Source organism: Glycine soja, chromosome 9 (assembly GCF_004193775.1).
Source record: "Glycine soja cultivar W05 chromosome 9, ASM419377v2, whole genome shotgun sequence".
Taxonomy (NCBI): domain Eukaryota; kingdom Viridiplantae; phylum Streptophyta; class Magnoliopsida; order Fabales; family Fabaceae; genus Glycine; species Glycine soja.
In genome coordinates, this window is record NC_041010.1 from 7,687,756 (window position 1) to 7,705,462 (window position 17,707).

Here is a 17,707-nt window from a genome sequence, read left to right on the forward strand (position 1 = left end):
TCCTATGGGAGTTTTGAAAGCAGTCCGATAAGCCTATAAAGTATCATCTAGCTTGATAGCCCAGTCTTTCCTTGTAGATGCCACAGTCTTCTCCAGTATCTTCTTCAACTCCCTGTTAGAGACCTCAACTTGACCATTTGTTTATGGGTGATAAGGTGAGGCCACCTTATGTGTTACACTGGAGTGCGCCAACACCTTTTGAAGTTGAATATTGTAGAAATGAGAGCCACCATCATTAATTAGGACTCTCGGTACCCCAAAACGCGAGAATATGTTCTTCTTCAAAAATTTAACAACCGTCTTTGCATCATTCTTTGGAGTAGCCATGGCCTTAACCCATTTAGAAACATAATCAACTACCACCAAGATGTACTCATTCCTATATAAAGAGGGAAGTGGACCAACAAAATCAATACTCCAGCAATAAAAAACTTCTACCTCGATGATATTCTGCAGGGGCATCTCATTTCTCCTTGATATGCTTCCTGTCCTCTGGAATTGGTCACACTGAGTCACGTGCTCATGTGCATCCTTGAAAATTGAAGGCCAAAAAACCCAGATTACAACACCTTTGCTGTTGTTTTGTCGCCACTGTAGTGACCCCCACACGGAGAGTTATGGCAATGCCACAGTATGCTTCTGGATTCCTCTTTGGTCACACATCTTCTCAACAAATTATCAGCTCCAATTATGAATAAATGCGGATCATCCCAAACATAGAAACAAGCATCATGCAAGAATTTCTTTCTCTACTGCCAATTAAGATCCTTAGGAAGGATTCCTGAATGATTCATCCGGGAACTCATCGCGGATTTCCAGCTTCTTCAGGGTGACTTCTTCATTAACCAGTCTTGATAGGTGGTCAGCTACCAAATTTTTTGATCCCCTCTTATCTTTATTGACCAGATCAAATTCTGTAAGCAACAAGATCCATCTGATTAGTCTTGGCTTAGAGTCTGCCTTTGTTAGCAGATACTTGATAGCTGCATGATCTATATACACAATGACTTTTGATCCCACCAAGTATGATCAAAATTTCTCCAATGCATAAACAATATCAAGCATTTCTTTCTTAGTGGTAGCATAATTCAAATGAGTGTCATTCAGGACCTTGGTCGCATAGTAAATGGAATGAAATACCCTGCCTTTCCTCTGTCCCAGCACTGCACCAATTGCATAATCACTTGCATCACACATTAGCTCAAATTCCTGACTCCAGTCTGGTGTTGTAATCACAAGAGTGAATACTAGTTTGGCCTTTTGAGTGTCGAATGCCCTTAAGCACTCTTCATCAAATACAAACACAACATCCTTGTTGAGTAAGTTACTCAGTGGCTTGACAATCTTTGAAAAGTTCTTAATGAACCGCCTATAGAATCTAGCATGTCCTAAAAAGCTCCTTACTCCTTTTACATTGACTGGTGGAGGCAATTTCTCAATAACATCAATTTTGGCCTTGTCCACCTCAATTCCCTTAACAGAAATCTTGTGCCCTAAGACTATCCCTTCTTGGGCCATAAAATGGCATTTCTCCCAGTTGAGCACTAGATTTGTCTCCTCACAACGTTGTAATACCATCTCCAAGTTAGTTAGGCAGTAATCAAATGATGATCCAAACAATGAGAAGTCATCCATGAATACTGCAATACATTTCTCTATCATATCAGCAAATATCACCATCATGCATCTCTGAAATGTAATTAGAGCGTTGCACAACCTAAAGGGCATTCTTCTATAAGCAAATACACCAAATGGGAAAGTGAATGAAGTCTTTTCTTGATCATTGGGGTCAACAACAATCTGATTATACCCTGAATAGCCATCCAAGAAACAATAGAATGATTTTCTAGCCAACTGTTCAAGCATCTGATCCATAAATGGGAGAGGGAAATGATCTTTCCTTGTTGCATCGTTTAGCTTCCTATAATTAATGCACATGCGCCAGCCTGTGATTGTTCTTGTTAGGATAAGATCGTTCTTCTCATTTCTCACCACAGTCATTCCACCCTTCTTAGGAACCACTTGCATTGGGCTTACCCAAGCACTGTCAAAAATAGGATAAATGAGTCCTGCCTCCAGCAACTTGAGAACTACCTTTCATATCTCTTCCTTCATCGAAGGATTGAGTCTTCATTGTGGTTGTCGTACTGACTTGTACTCAGCTTCCATCATGATCTTGTGCATACAATATGAGGGGCTGATTCCCTTGAGGTCTGATATATGCCATCCAATAGCAGCCCTATGTCTTTTCTGGACTTCCACCAATCGAGATTCCTCCTCATAAGACAGTGAGTTGCTGATCACTACTGGTTTTGCTTCATTGTCCTCCAAAAATACATACTTCAAATGCTCGGGAAGGACCATCAAATCCACCTTAGCTTTCTCTGCAGGAGGATCTTTCTTTAGCTCTTCAAATATACAATCCTTTGATGGTCTTACTTTTAAACCATCCAACTCTTCTAGACACTTTCTCAGATCTTTCTCTTCCTCTTTTGTGAGACAATCAATGACATTGGTCAGTGCTTTTTCTAATGGAGATTGAGACGTCATACCTTGAACCACTATGGCAACTTCATGCTCAATTGCTACCACTTTAAAACATGCCCTGTGGTTATTAGGATGCTTGATTGCATTGAATAGGTTAAAGGTAACCTTCTGATCATCAACACTCATTTCCAAGTTACCATTGCCCATATCAACTACGCACTTGGCTGTCAACATGAAGGGACGACCTAAAATCAATGGAATGTATGCATCTTCTTCAATGTCCATTATGACAAAATCTATAGGAAATGTGAATTGGCAGACCTTGATTAACACATCCTCCACCACGCCATAAGGTCGAGTGATTGAGCGGTCAGCAAGCTGAAGTGTCATTCTTGTGGGTGCAATCTCCAAATTTCCAATTCTTCTGCACATAGAGAGTGACATCAAGTTAATGCTAGCTCCCAAATCAATCAGTGCTTTCCCCACTGGCACATCCCCTATTGAACATGGAATAGTCACACTTCCTGGATCCTTGAACTTTGGAGGTAGGATTCTTTGAATAACAACACTGCAATTCCCTTCCACCACTATACTTTCATTGTTTATATATTTTCCCTTTTTCGTCAAGAGATCTTTCAAGAACTAAGTATAAAGTGGCATTTTCTGCAAGGCTTCTCCAAAGGGAATTGTGATCTCCAACTTCTTGAAAATATCAAGGAAGCGAGCAAAGTATCGCTCCTTGTCCTTCTTAGATGGTACCAAAGGGTATGGGGCCTCTTTACCCGAGTTGGGAACTATCTCTCTCTTTCTTTCTCTAACCAGCTCAATTTTGGTCCTCTTTTCTCCATTCTCTCTTTTCTCCACTCCTTCAATTTCTCTTTTTTTTTTTATTTGTTTCTTCATTTTTTGCTTCCCCATTGTCACTTATTTCTTTTTCTCTCATTTGCTCTCCTTCTCCCTCTTGTTTTTCCTATGCTCCTAGCTCTCCTTCATTACTTTTAGTGATTACAACTTTACACTCCTTCTTTGGATTTTTCTCAGTATTTGCTCCAAAACTTCCTGAGGAATTTTCTGCTAATTGTTTAGCCAGCTGTCCCACTTGAATTTCCAAATTCTTGATTGCTGACTCTGTGATCTTACGATTGGACATTGAGACCTGCATAAATTGAGTCAGTGTATCTTCTAATTTGGTGGTCTGCTCGTACAGATTAGGCCCTTGGTTGGAAGGTCGATTAAAAAGATCTCCTTGGTCTTTGTTGAACTGATTTCCAGGATGTGACCTCCAGCCTTGACCTTGGTTATGAGAAAGTTTCCTCCATGTTGATATCCTACAAAACCACCTAGATGAAATCCCTGCCTATTCTAATTTGCCATATAATTAACTTCTTTGGATCCATAATCTTGAGTCATACAACCACTAGATTCATGAGCTCCCCCACATATATTGCAACCTCCAATTTGCATTACTGGTGAATGAGTAGGTTGAGCTGCTTGTAACCGTGTTGGCAATTTGCTTAAAGTCTCTGTGAGTGATTTGAGCTATTTAGCTAACAGCTTATTCTGCGCCAGCAAAGCATCCTGTGAGCTGAGCTCTAATAAACTTCTTTTTGTGGGAATGTGCATTCTATCACGCAAGATAGCATGGTCACTGGCTTCCTTGTTCTCAATCAGTTCCATTGCTTCCTCAGGAGTCTTCAATTTTATCTTCCTTCAAGCTGAAGCATCTAACAACTGCTTAGATTGGAGTCGCATACCATCAATGAATATGTTAAGCTGAATAGGCTCAGTGAATCCATGAGTTGGAGTCTTCCGAAGCAAACCATGGAAGCGCTCCAAGGCTTCACTCAAGGATTCATTAGGGAATTAATGAAATGAGGAAATTGCTGCCTTTCCTTCGGCTGTCTTCGACTCAAGAAAATATTTCTTCAAGAACTTCTCAACCACCTCTTCCTAAGTCTTCAAACTATTTCCTTTAAATGTCTGCAGCCACCTATTGGCTTCATCAGCTAGAGAAAATGAGAATAGATTTAGTCTGGTAGCATCTTCAAGAACTCTTGCTATATTGACAGTGTTGCATATCTCAATGTATGTGGATAGGTGAGCATAGAGGTCTTCAATTGGCAAACCATGAAAGAGATTTCCTTGAATGAGCTGAATCAAGGAATCCGGGTATGAAATATTTGTCGCTTGAACTTCTGGCAACACTATATTAGTGAAAAACTGTGGCATAGTAGAGCTGGAATAATCTTCAAGAGTCACCCTTTGTGGTTGATCCTCTGCCATTATGTTTGCTTCAGATGCACCAACATTGGTTTCTCTCAACTCAGTAGGGAATGATGAAGAAGATTCAGATGATAGAATTCTCTCGCTACTGAGGTTAGCTGTCTTGTCCTATAGCTCTCTCCTTTTCTTTGCTGCTTTGTTTCTTCTACAAGTAACTTCAATCTCCAAATCCAATGGAGCTAAGTCCCCTGCTGAAGTTTTACCTCGCATACAAGAAGCAAGCTACTACAGAGCAATTAACCAAGACAAGAGATTAAATCAAATTGAAAATAGTTGACAAGAAAAATAATCAATGAATAAAGAATAAATGTTTCCAAACTACAATATGCAATCCAAGTAAAAAGAAATTCTCTGGCAACAACGCCAAAAACTTGTTGGCTTAATGGACAAGTATACCAATTTGCACAAGTAGTAATTAAAAGGGTAAGTTCGAGTATCGTGTCCACAGGGAATTTGTTGTACTTAGGTATTGTATATTCAGTTTGTAAGCATTTTCAATTTCAATAAAATAAAGTAGAGAAACTCATTCATGTTTCAAATTACTTAATTAATTTTTCTAGACTTAAACACATAACAAAACAAATGCAAAACTGTCAAACAGAACAAATATAAAGATAAAAACATCGGGGAGTATTCTACTGAACTTTCTCTTGCTGTAACTAAATAGGTTTTTTTCTATTCAATATTACTCTAATGTTCTTGCACCGTCAAATTAATAAAACTGTAATTCCTCACATGAAAGAGCCTAACCCTCTTAGTTTTGTTCTTGATTCCTCAACAAACTCATTCTAAGCGGCCTGCACTACGCACAAGATGCAACATTTACTAGATTACTGCACACTATTCCTAGAAATGCAGACTTCTAGTTGCTCTACCAAGTTTTAAGAACTTTAAGCATTTTCCAATACTTAAAACCTAACAAAGCATATAAATGGGTGATCAAGCCACAAATATGTAAAATAAACACAGATAAAAGCAAAAAACACTAGCAATAACATTAAATAGGTAGTTAGAAGTTTTACATTAAGAGTGCTCAGTAGAAAAACTCCCCAACAATGAAGTGTTTAGCCCTCCATTAGCAAGGAAGGCTTAATACAAAGGTGAAATGATGTTGGAATGAAATAAAATGGTAAAAGTATGAAGAAAATGTCTTCTCTTCAACCTTGGTGCCTTCTTCCTTCCTTCTCACACTGTCTATCTCTCACCTCCCTCTATTCTCAGTGTTTTTAAAGGCTTTTGGGCTTCTCAGCTTACGAAGGCGCGCTCAGCGAGCATGTCTCACTGAGCGAGAGTAAGTGGTTGTGTGCAAAGCGAGCTTGTACGCGCTAAGCGCGAGAAGAGAAAACGTCCTTGTTGGGCGGGCTGGCTGCACGCTAAGCATGCTGCTCTCTGGCTCAACATTCTCTAGGGTTTTGTTCTCACTTAGTAGACAGGCTTACTCGCTAAGCGGATGAGCTTCACTTAGTGAGCCCTTCAGTAGCATTTCAAAATCTTCTCTTCTTTAGCCTAAAAACTCAATTAAATCCATCATTAGTCATTAAAAATAGAGCTTTCACTGTATAAATTCACACAAGAATAAATTATTTACAAATTTCGCAAAAGAAACCATAAATTAGAGGTACATTGCTACTTTTTCTCCTATTTTTAATGCTTATAAAGCTCACGAATAGCAATTAAGAAAGTTTAAACCCGAGAGGTGGCTTTTGGCCAAGTCCTTGCCCAAAATGGTTCTCGATCCAACATTAAAAGCCATATGAAGTCAGATGAAGCAATGCTGCCACAAAGAGGAAGAGCCTCACCTAAAAATATGGCTTGTGTCGTAGACAAGATGTCGCACCTAACTGTGAATGGTGTCGATAGCAGAACGACGGAGAAGACAAAATGACATTCTAATATTATTTTGGATTAGTGCATTCTATATATTTTTTTTAAAATTTATTTCGGTGTAAGCATGCCTACAATAATCTCACACGTATCTCCAAAAAAAGCCTATATCATATAGACTAGATTTGTTTTCTCATGACGGGAGATTTGTTTCGGTCCCCCACCCTATAAGCCACCCTATATACTTGAAATTGGGTTAAATATTTTGAATATTTGAATTAGGCATGGCAACGGGGCGGGTCGGAACTGAGTTTTACTTACCTCGCCCCCGCCTTCGAAACTGAACGGGGGTGTAGATTTACCCCCATCCTCGTCCCGCCCCCAACATGTTTATAAAAATTATAATTTTCATAGAATGTAGAATAGAATTTTAAATAACAACCATAACATACTTTTAGATTATACATGACAACATGAAATCCAATCCAACAGTAGCATAAAATCTAATTCAATAGTTTCATGTTTTAGTGTATTATATATATGTAATGATATTTTTGAAAATTAATTATTAGTGGGGCGGGTTTGGGGGCAGGTTCGGGTTGGGTATTAATAATCACATCCCTGACCTTGAACTTGACTTTGGATGTCGGGAAAAACTCGAATCCGACCCCGACCCTGGTCAACTTGGATTTTCCTAGCAAGATTGGGGTGGGTCTGGGTGGGCCCTAAGGGTTCGGGCCTCATTGCCATGCCTAATTTGAACATTGATCTAGATAAGGTGGGGCATGATTTCATGTCTCCTAATGTAGAAAATCTATTTTCCACCATTAGATATTTTAGTTTTTAAATGAGAAGTTAGAAATTTGGATTTTTTTTGCCCGTCTTTTTCCAATTTCTCTTTCAAACCCTAATACTCATCTTCTCTTAGTACCTCCTAAAAAGGGCGGATCCAGAAGTATATTAAAGGAGGGTCTAATTTTTTTTACATAATTATTTTAGTATTTTATTTCTAAATAATAAGTTTTAAAAATATTCATTATTAATTTTATGGATAAAATTAGAGATGATCAACTACTACCAACAAAATTTTAGGCAAATACCAACTCAAAAACCTATTTATATATTTTCTTTTATTAATAGTTTTTAATTTTATTTTTTATATTTTTTCTTCATATTTACACAAAGGATCCTAAGAGAGGGGGCCAAGGCCCCCCGCTTGCGCCCTGGATTTTTCCTTGTGCCTAACCTCCTTATGTCCTTTCCACTTTCGACAAGGTTCTCTATCTTAACCTCGTCACTTCATAAACAAAGATGGAAAGAAGTTTTGTCGTCACATATTTGAACATTTACATTGTGTGCTCAGGTTTGTTCCTAAATTAGAGTGTTGTCGTCGCATGCTACGTGTGTTCACTCTTAAAGCAAAGTGTCACTGTCACATTCGCTTCGAAATCCTAGCACCATTGTTGCATATGCTCCGCTATCAGAGCATCTTTTGTGCACTCGTATTCGCTCCTAAACTGCCTTCGATTTCTTCTTCTTTTGTTGGTTTCTTTGTTTGCTAGGTTGGATTTTTACTTCTAGCTTCAATCACCACCTCATTTGCCACCACATCACTATGAAAAAGATTCCTATCTCCCAAAATGCGCTTTGTCTTTTGTCAATGATCCTTGGTAGCACTTGTTTGAGTCTATTTGCTAACACCTTGGTCACAATTTTGTACATTCAACCCACTAGAGATATAGGTCTAAACTCTCCAAGGCTTTGAGGATTTTCTACCTTTGCTATTAAAGTGATAAAAGACAGATTGTAACCCCTTGATATAACTCCATTAAAATTGAACTCTCTCATAAACCTCATAATATCTGCTTTAAACACTTGCCAAAAATCTTTAATAAATTTAAAATTAAAGTAATCCAGGATCGAGCTCTTATCACTTCCACACTCCCAAACTACTTCTTTAACTTCCTTTTCTTCAAACATCATTTCCATCTCCCGCTTTCCTCATTTGTGATTCTTTCAAAAGGCATGCCATCTAAAGAAATACTTCTCTCCCCTCTTCTTGAAATCTCTTTTGAAAAAAATTTCTTGACTTCATCTTTAATCCTCCAAGGATCTTTCACCCATCATCCTTCCAAAGGTAGCCCTTTAATAGATTTTTTTCTCCCTCTCCACTTTACCACTAAATGAAAGTATTTAGTGTTACAATCACCATCCATAATCCACCCTACTCTTGATTTTTGTCTATTCAAAGACTCAATATGCACTACAATTATCCATAAAGACTCTCATAACTCTTTTTTTCAAAGCAAAATCCGGAACACTCTACCCACCTCCATGTCCCTTTTATCAAGATTACTCATGTTCTCCACAATGTCTTTTTGTATCTTTTTTGTAAGTCACAAAAAATGATCTCTATTTCAAATCTTCAATTTCTCTTTCAAACCCTTCAACTTCATTTTTAGTACATAAGCATCTCATCCTTGCACTTCATATCCCCCATTCTTTCTTGACATATTCTTTGACTTCTGATCCCGCAACCAACAATCTAACACCTTGAACGGCTTTGGACCCCGATCAACTAGAGTATCCTTCAATAATGAAGGACAATAACTCGAGAGGGTTCTAACCAACACATATTATGTAGGCCCTTGCCACATAGACATTCATTATTCGGTCATGACTACTAACACATCCGTTTAGCTTATACCATGTGAACTCCCTATTTAATCATAGGAAGATCTATTTGATCAAAATACAACATCTGTAAAAGCTTATATGTAAGAAAAGTTAAATCCTTAAGAAATTGACCCTTGTCGAAGAAAAATTCAAAAGCTGGATTCTTGACAAATTCACACCTATTAGAAAAATGTTCTTAAATTTATATAACGGATTATACTAAACTAGCACCTAGACTAAATAGGTGATTAACGATTAACGAACAACGAACCCAGTATTCTAGAAGCAAGAGAACAATACGAACACAATGTTCGACGAAGACAAAAAAATGAAGAACAACTTCTGAAAAAAAAGTCACAATGCTAATTTCTGGATTGACTACAATTCATATATGATATATAAAATAATAGTCTAAAATCCATTTCACGAATGCCAGATTATTCGGCGGCGGGTTTTACAAGCCATATATATAGAAAAAGGAAATTGTGCTCATGATAAAAAGAAGCTACTAGTTCAATTTCTTTTTTACATTATGTTAGTTGCAGTGATTATAATCACTAATTACTTAATTAATGTCAAAAACATCAGTTCATTTTCTTTTTGTACATGAAGTTCAGTGTATATACAAACCAATGAAAAAAACTATTATAATTTGTTTTCTAAACAATTATAAATTATAATTTGTTATAAACACTCTTTTCGAAGAAGAACCCTTATTTCTTCAATAAAAAGTAAAAACAAAAGAAGAACCTTAATTTGATTAAATTATATGTACGACAATGATCAGTTCCGATAAATTATTGAAAAATATGTCTTTTATGTTTTAACATTGGTTAGCTTCCTTATCTTAATGGATAAGGAGATGGACGAAAAATCTCTCTGCACTAGTACAGAAGCATGTAATTTCCGGTTGAAGCATGAAGAGGAACTCTCTTTCTTGTTATTTTCTTTACAAGTATTTTTTTCTTGCAAAATTTCAAGAACTAATTTTCAAAAAGGCTTTAAAATGTTAAGTTTCTCAAATTTGGATTAAGTTTATTTTTTGTCTCCCAAATTTGAAAAAAAAATATTTTAGTCCTTTTGCTCAGACGTTATTAGAAATTTCCCATATTTAGCTAACAAATTACTCCTCAGCCACAAATATAAGCCAAACAAATAAAGTAAAAATGTTAAGGAGTGTTCTTAAGACAATTGTTAAGAAACTAAAAATAATTTTATTTATTGAGATGCTTAAAATTCTATTGTTCATAATTTTGTATGCTTTCCATTATTTTTACATTAAATATTTTTTTAGTTTCTTAATCAATAGGACATTGATTAAGAACATCCAAAAAATAATTATTTTACACTTATTAAAAAAATTAGTTAAATATAATTTAATAACATAATTCTCATTTAAAAAATATTATTTTTTAAAATTATCCTTTATTGAAACTTGATATTAAAAATAAAAGATTTATTAAAAACATAACCTCAATTAAATAAAGAATATTTAAGGAATATTATCATTAAATAAGAGACATTAGTTGAGTTTTGTTTATATTTAAAACCAATAAACATGTATTTTTTTATATTTGACACCACCAGAGGTATAAGTCATTTACACTATTACACACTTTAAATTTTATTCTTATTATCAAACACCTTGTTACATGTGTGTTTTTCTTTCAAAATATTAATCCCGGCAACGTTTAGACAGATCGAGAACATTTGGGTAGAGAACTAAAATAGATTTTTTTTTTCTTTTTCAAATTATAAGTACTAAAAAAATTAATTTTAAATTTAAAGGAAAAAAAACAAACTTATTTCAAATTTGAAGGCTAAAAATATATTGAATTTTTTCAACAATTAATAGTTAAAAGGGAAATAAATTATGATCCTGAATAAATTTTACCTGTAATATTAGAAGTTTAATTGCTCGTGTGTTTGAGTATTTATTTTAAATTATTTACAATTAAAATACATTTTTAAAAAATTATAATAATTATGAAAGTTTTTAAATAAAAGTAAAGCTTCAAAAAGATAGTATTTAGTCTTTTTTACATTTTTTTCCTCTCTCATCAATGCACCCATTGAGATTTTCGTAAGATTTCATAAACTTTTTCATTTTTTTTTTCTTCTCCTACATTAATATTCTTAATTTTTTGAAAAAATACATTAACACCTCCTAAATTATCCTATTTCCATAATTGTTTAAAAATACATCATGTCCCGTATAAAGAAGATTATTGTAAATGTTAAAAAGTAAAATAAAAATAAAAATTGTGAGATGATAATGAGGTTATATCTTCACTAGAAGATGATGACCATTTCCCTTACCCACAACACAGCTAAAAATTAAGAAATCTCATGAAATGTCAAGGGTAATTCAGTCTTTCTTCTATCTCACTTTCTTTATCCACCCGAATTTCGGGGTTTGTTGTGCATTATTTTTAAGAAAAAAAATGAAAGTGTCATGAATCAATATTCATCTTCTTTTCAAATTAAAAAACAATTAATTTTAAAATTAGAATTTAATGTTTATGTATTGATGGTATAAAATAATTTTACATTATTAATATTTAAATTTTTTTCTCTTAAAAGTAAATAAATTGTTAGTACATAGAATTATTATGAATTTTAGTTTTTATACATTTTCATTCCTTATATATTAACAAATTCAAACACATGTTTTTGTTTTCATTTCCGATTGAGGCTAACATCACATCATCACTTTTAGTAAATGTAGAAACTAATAAAAAGCGACTAATTCTTTTTATAGGAAATAATTAAAAATTGTGATATTTTTTAAAAAAATTTGAAACATTTTAAACCTTTAATTATGTGCTTCATTAATTAATTTAGGAGTTTTTTACGGATAAAAAAATTCATTAGATTTTTATTTTGCAACAACGGTGTGTGTGTGTGTATATATATATATATATATCGTTGTCTGTTCACCTCCTAGTGCCTCTTCGCCTCTCCGCCTCTCCGCCATGTTTGCTCCGTCAACAGGTAAGTCTGTGAGCAAGTAACTCCTCGTGCCTCCTCTTCCTCGCGTTCTAACATTCTGCCGTCACCATCTTAGTCGTGTTTCGTCTTCTCCATACCTCGTGACAAATAAGTCCTATTTGGTTTCGAGAAGACGAAACACAGGTGAGGTGGTGACGACATTGCAACGCCTTTGCTTTATGTATGAAAATGTGCTCTCTAAAATTGATAATGGTGTAAATGATAGTGTTGTTGTTATTGCGTTTCTCTAATGAAGCTTGTGTTCGTAAGCTATGGTAGTGTTGTTGTTTGTTTTTTATTTTTGCTTGGTTTGCGGTTATTATCATGGAAGTTAAATTATACATGTGTTTTTAAGTTATGGTAGTGCATCCTATTGTATATAGTTATGGCCTTTTGAGTCATGTATATGGTAGTAGCTTCATGTACACGCAGCTAGAAAATAGGTTTTGGTTGCACAATTTTGTTTCTGGTTTGCATGGTTCTATGTGTATGTGTTTGTTAATGGGACTTTGTGCTGGTGTGAGAATTCTGCCATAGACTAAGGCCCCCAAAATAGGAATATTATATTGGTATCATATTGGTATGTCAAATGTATCATGCATATTAATGTCATGTTTATATTGTAAATGGAGTTTAGAAATCATGGATGAACATCAACAAACCTGGAAGGAAATGACTAACATAATGATAAAGATTAACAAAGAATCAAATGAAATGTTCAACACTGTTCATGTTATTGATCAGGTTAGAAATTATTTCAAGACTATTATAAAATAAACATGGCTTCATATATAATAGTACTTTTACTTATATTAATTTGTTTGTTAAATGCAGCTTTATGGTGAAGTGGGTAGGTCATTTGCTATAAGATGGAAGGATGAACTAGAGCCTACGTGACATCTGTTACATTCTAGTGGCAACATGCATTCTATCACATATAACCAAGATTTGGTGAGCCCAGTTCTACTTGTTGGATGAACGAAACTTAAAGAGTTCCATGGACTCACTAGAAATCATCAGGTCACCTTGACACACTATGAACATACTATTTTCCTCCTTACCATCTTGAAAAGCAGATCTGAACCAAAAGCTTTCCCTAAACGACACTTTTTGTACCACCAAGTTCCTAACTCAGTCACTTTTAAAATCCTCCTCATTGAGTACAAAGTGACTTATAACAGTTTGGTGAGTAATTAAACACTCATCTTTGTGTGTCAAATTTTGATATCATATAGTTATCTAATATGAATTTTTTTGCATTTTAGGATGTGCCGAGTACCATGTACTCATTTATGAAAGCCGCAAGATTCATTCATCTGAACTTGGAAGGGATGAAGTGTATACTAGTTTATAATCATCATAGAAAGACCGCAAAAATTGAAAATGAATGAAGGACTTTTGCACAAACACAAAATTTACTTCCTGGAACTCAAATTATATTTGAATTCCCCGATGCAACTTCTAACTTTGATTTATTTTGGTTTTGTTTGTAATTAAAGTACATTACTACTCTAATATATTATCAATTTGTAAATTTTTGTTTATAATATGTTATTTTGTTTAGAAATGTTTATTACTACCCTTGGTGCATGATATATTGATATACTTTGTTTATAACTTTTGGTGCATAACTGATTTTATGTGTTTTTATACAACTTTGAACGATAAGTTGTGGTATGAATTAATTACTACAAGTTGCTAATTAAAAAATAAATACGATATTTAAAAATAAATCATAAAACAACATCGATTTTTCTGAATAACTGATGTTGTTTTCTTCTTACTAACATCGATTTTTAGGAAAATTGATATTATTGTTTATGACAACATCGATTTTTTTTAAATCGATATTTTTTTGCTACAATAACATCAATTTTTAAACAACCAATGTTAATGTTAGTAATTTCAATATCGATTAATAACCGATGTTAGAAGTTTTTAATAACCGATGTTACAAGTTTTTAATAACTGATGTTAAAAATCTATTTTATAGTATTACAACCAATTGAACCTTTGCTGCACTTATGAAGTTCATGAATTATCCGATGTGGGACTATTCTTAACACGCCTCCTCGAGCCAGGGCTCGTCACCACAAAGCGAGGGCTGGTGGCACCCACCGGATAGAAGCAGAATATGGCTCTGATACCATATTAAATTTTATAGTGCAGCCAAGGCATCCGAAAGGTCCCCTTAAAAACCGGTTCATAAGGGGGTGGTCTACCCAGCTATATAAGCACTTATCATGTTCATGAATTACCCGATGTGGAACTATTCTTAACAAAATATAGAAAGGATACATCACGCGAATCATATATATGATTAATTAGATTTGTGTGCGACTGAAAGTTTAAAATAAACAGGTATAAGTGGGTGCAAGCAAGGTGACAAGTGCCACAAACGTAGTAGGAAGAAATTAAGAATACGAAGAAGAGATGCATGGTTTGAACAATTTATCAATAATTAGGATAATGACAGAATAATAATTTAATAATTCTTTTTTATAGTTTGTATAGAGTAAGATTCTTTTCCTAATTCATTGGTCCAGTTCTAGTTATCTTTGCTGGTGATCGATTTTCTTTTGGTCAGATGCACTCTCGGGTTGTGAGGTGTAGAGACAAAACCTGGTGGTGTATTTGATTTTCCAGCACTTCTTGTGTGCTTTATAATGAAATTATTGTTGATAAAAAATAATTATTTTTTAAAATCATGATATAATTGTTCTATAATTTTGTTATTCTATCAACAACAACAACAACAACAACGCCTTATCCCACTAGGTGGGGTCGGCTACATGGATCAACTTCCGCCATAATGTTCTATCAAGTACCATACTTCTATCCAAATCATTAAGTTCGAGATCCTTTTTGATAACCTCTCTTATAGTCTTTTTGGGTCTTCCTCTGCCTCGAATTGTTTGCCTTCGCTCCATCTGGTCTACTCTCCTCACTACAGAGTCTACCGGTCTTCTCTCTACATGCCCAAACCACCTAAGTCTATTTTCCACCATCTTCTCTACAATAGGCGCTACTCCAACCCTCTCTCTAATAGCTTCGTTTTTAATTTTATCCTGTCGAGTCTTACCACACATCCACCGCAACATCCTCATCTCTGCTACACCTACTTTATTCTCATGTTGGCTCTTGACCGCCCAACATTCTGTTCCGTACAAAATCGCCGGTCTTACCGCAGTCCGATAAAACTTTCCCTTTAGCTTGATCGGTACCTTTGCATCACATAACACCCCCGATGCTTTTCTCCATTTTATCCATCCTGCTTGAATGCGATGATTCACATCCCCTTCAATTTCTCCATCATCCTGTATTACAGACCCAAGATATTTAAACCTTGTGACTTGAGGGATAATATGGTCTCCTATTTTCACCTCTGAGTTAGAAACCCTCCTTCTTTTGTTGAACTTACATTCCATATACTCCGATTTGCTTGTGCTTAGGCGAAAGTCATGTGTTTCTAGAGCTCGTCTCCAAGTTTCCAACCTCTCATTCAACTCCTCCCTCGACTCTCCAAGGAGGACTATGTCATCTGCAAAAAGCATGCATCTCGACGCTATCTCTTGGATTTGTTCCGTGAGGACATCCAGAATTAAGGTAAAAAGGTAGGGGCTAAGGTTTGACCCTTGATGCAAACCAATTGTGATGGGAAAATCGTCTGACTCTCCACCCTGTGTCCTAACACTAGTCGATACCCTATCATACATATCTTGGATAGCTCGAATATATGCAACCCTAACCCCTTTCTTCTCTAGAGCTTTCCACAAAATCTCTCTAGGCACTCTATCATACGCTTTCTCCAAGTCAATAAAAATCAAGTGCAAGTCTTGTTGGTCCATGCGATATTGCTCCATCACCCGCCGTAATAAATAAATCGCTTCCATGGTCGACCTTCCCGGCATGAAACCAAATTGATTCTCAGTAACTTGAGTCTCCTTCCTTAATCTCCGTTCGATCACTCTTTCCCATAATTTCATGGTATGACTCATGAGCTTGATTCCCCTATAATTTGCACAATTTTGTATATCCCCCTTGTTCTTATAGATTGGCACTAACGTGCTTCTCCTCCATTCCTCCGGCATGCATTTTGACCTCATAATTTCATTAAAGAGTTTGGTGAGCCACTCAAGGCCTCTATCTCCAAGAGTTTTCCACACTTCAATAGGTATGTTGTCTGGCCCCACCGCCTTACCGTTACTCATTCTTTTCAACGCTTCCTTTACTTCCTGTTTCTGAATTCGACGATAGTACTTATAGTTCCGGTCCTCTTCTCTTGTGTCTAGACTGCTAGAGTCATATCCATATCCATCATTAGATAAGTTGTGGAAATACGCCTTCCACCTTTCCTTGATATCTTTTTCATGCACTAAGACTTTGCCTTCTTCATCCTTAACACACTTTACTTGATCCAAATCTCTAGTCTTCCTCTCTCTACCCTTAGCAAGCCTATATATAGATCTTTCTCCGTCCCTGGTTCCTAGAGCTTGGTATAGTCCGTCAAAAGCTTGGGCTCTTACCTCACTCACCGCCTTTTTGGTTTCATTTCTAGCTATCTTATACTTATCCCAAGTTTCAGAATTTCTACACCTAGACCACTCCTTGAAACACTCCTTTTTTACTCTAACTTTGCTCTGAACACTTTCATTCCACCACCACGATTCTTTACCCCTAGGTCCAAAACCTCTAGATTCATCCAACGTCTCTTTAGCCACTTTAATAATCTCTTGGGACATCTTGTTCCACATATCATTTGCACTTCCTTGTGATTGTCCACACCATCCCTCCCATATCTTTTGTTGGAAGATTCCTTGTTTCTCACCCTTCAAGTGCCACCATTTGATCCTTGGTGCTACCATAGTACTTCTTCTCTTTGCCCTATCTCTAATTCTTACATCCATAACCAAAACTCTATGTTGGGTAGTCAAGCTCTCTCCCGGGATAACTTTACAGTTCAAGCAATACTTCCTATCAGACTTCCTGATAAGGAAGAAATCTATCTGAGAACATGTCCCTCCACTTTTGTAAGTGATAAGATGTTCCTCTCTTTTCTTAAACCATGTATTGGCTATAGAAAGATCCAAAGCCTCCGAAAACTCCAAGATGGATTTACCCTCCCCATTCATCTCCCCTAGGCCAAAACCCCCATGCACCCCCTCAAAACCTCTAGCCACGCTACCTACATGTCCATTGAGATCCCCTCCTAGGAAAACTTTCTCTCCTTGGGGTATATCCTGAAGTAACCCTTCTAGATCCTCCCAAAATTTTACCTTAAAGTGTTATGCTAACCCAACCTGAGGTGCGTACCCACTAATAACATTAAAGGTGTCCTGTCCCACTACCAATTTTAAGGCTATGATACGATCTCCTACTCTTCTTACATCCACGACATCCTTCTTCCACTCCTTGTCCACAATAATCCCTACCCCATTTCTTGATC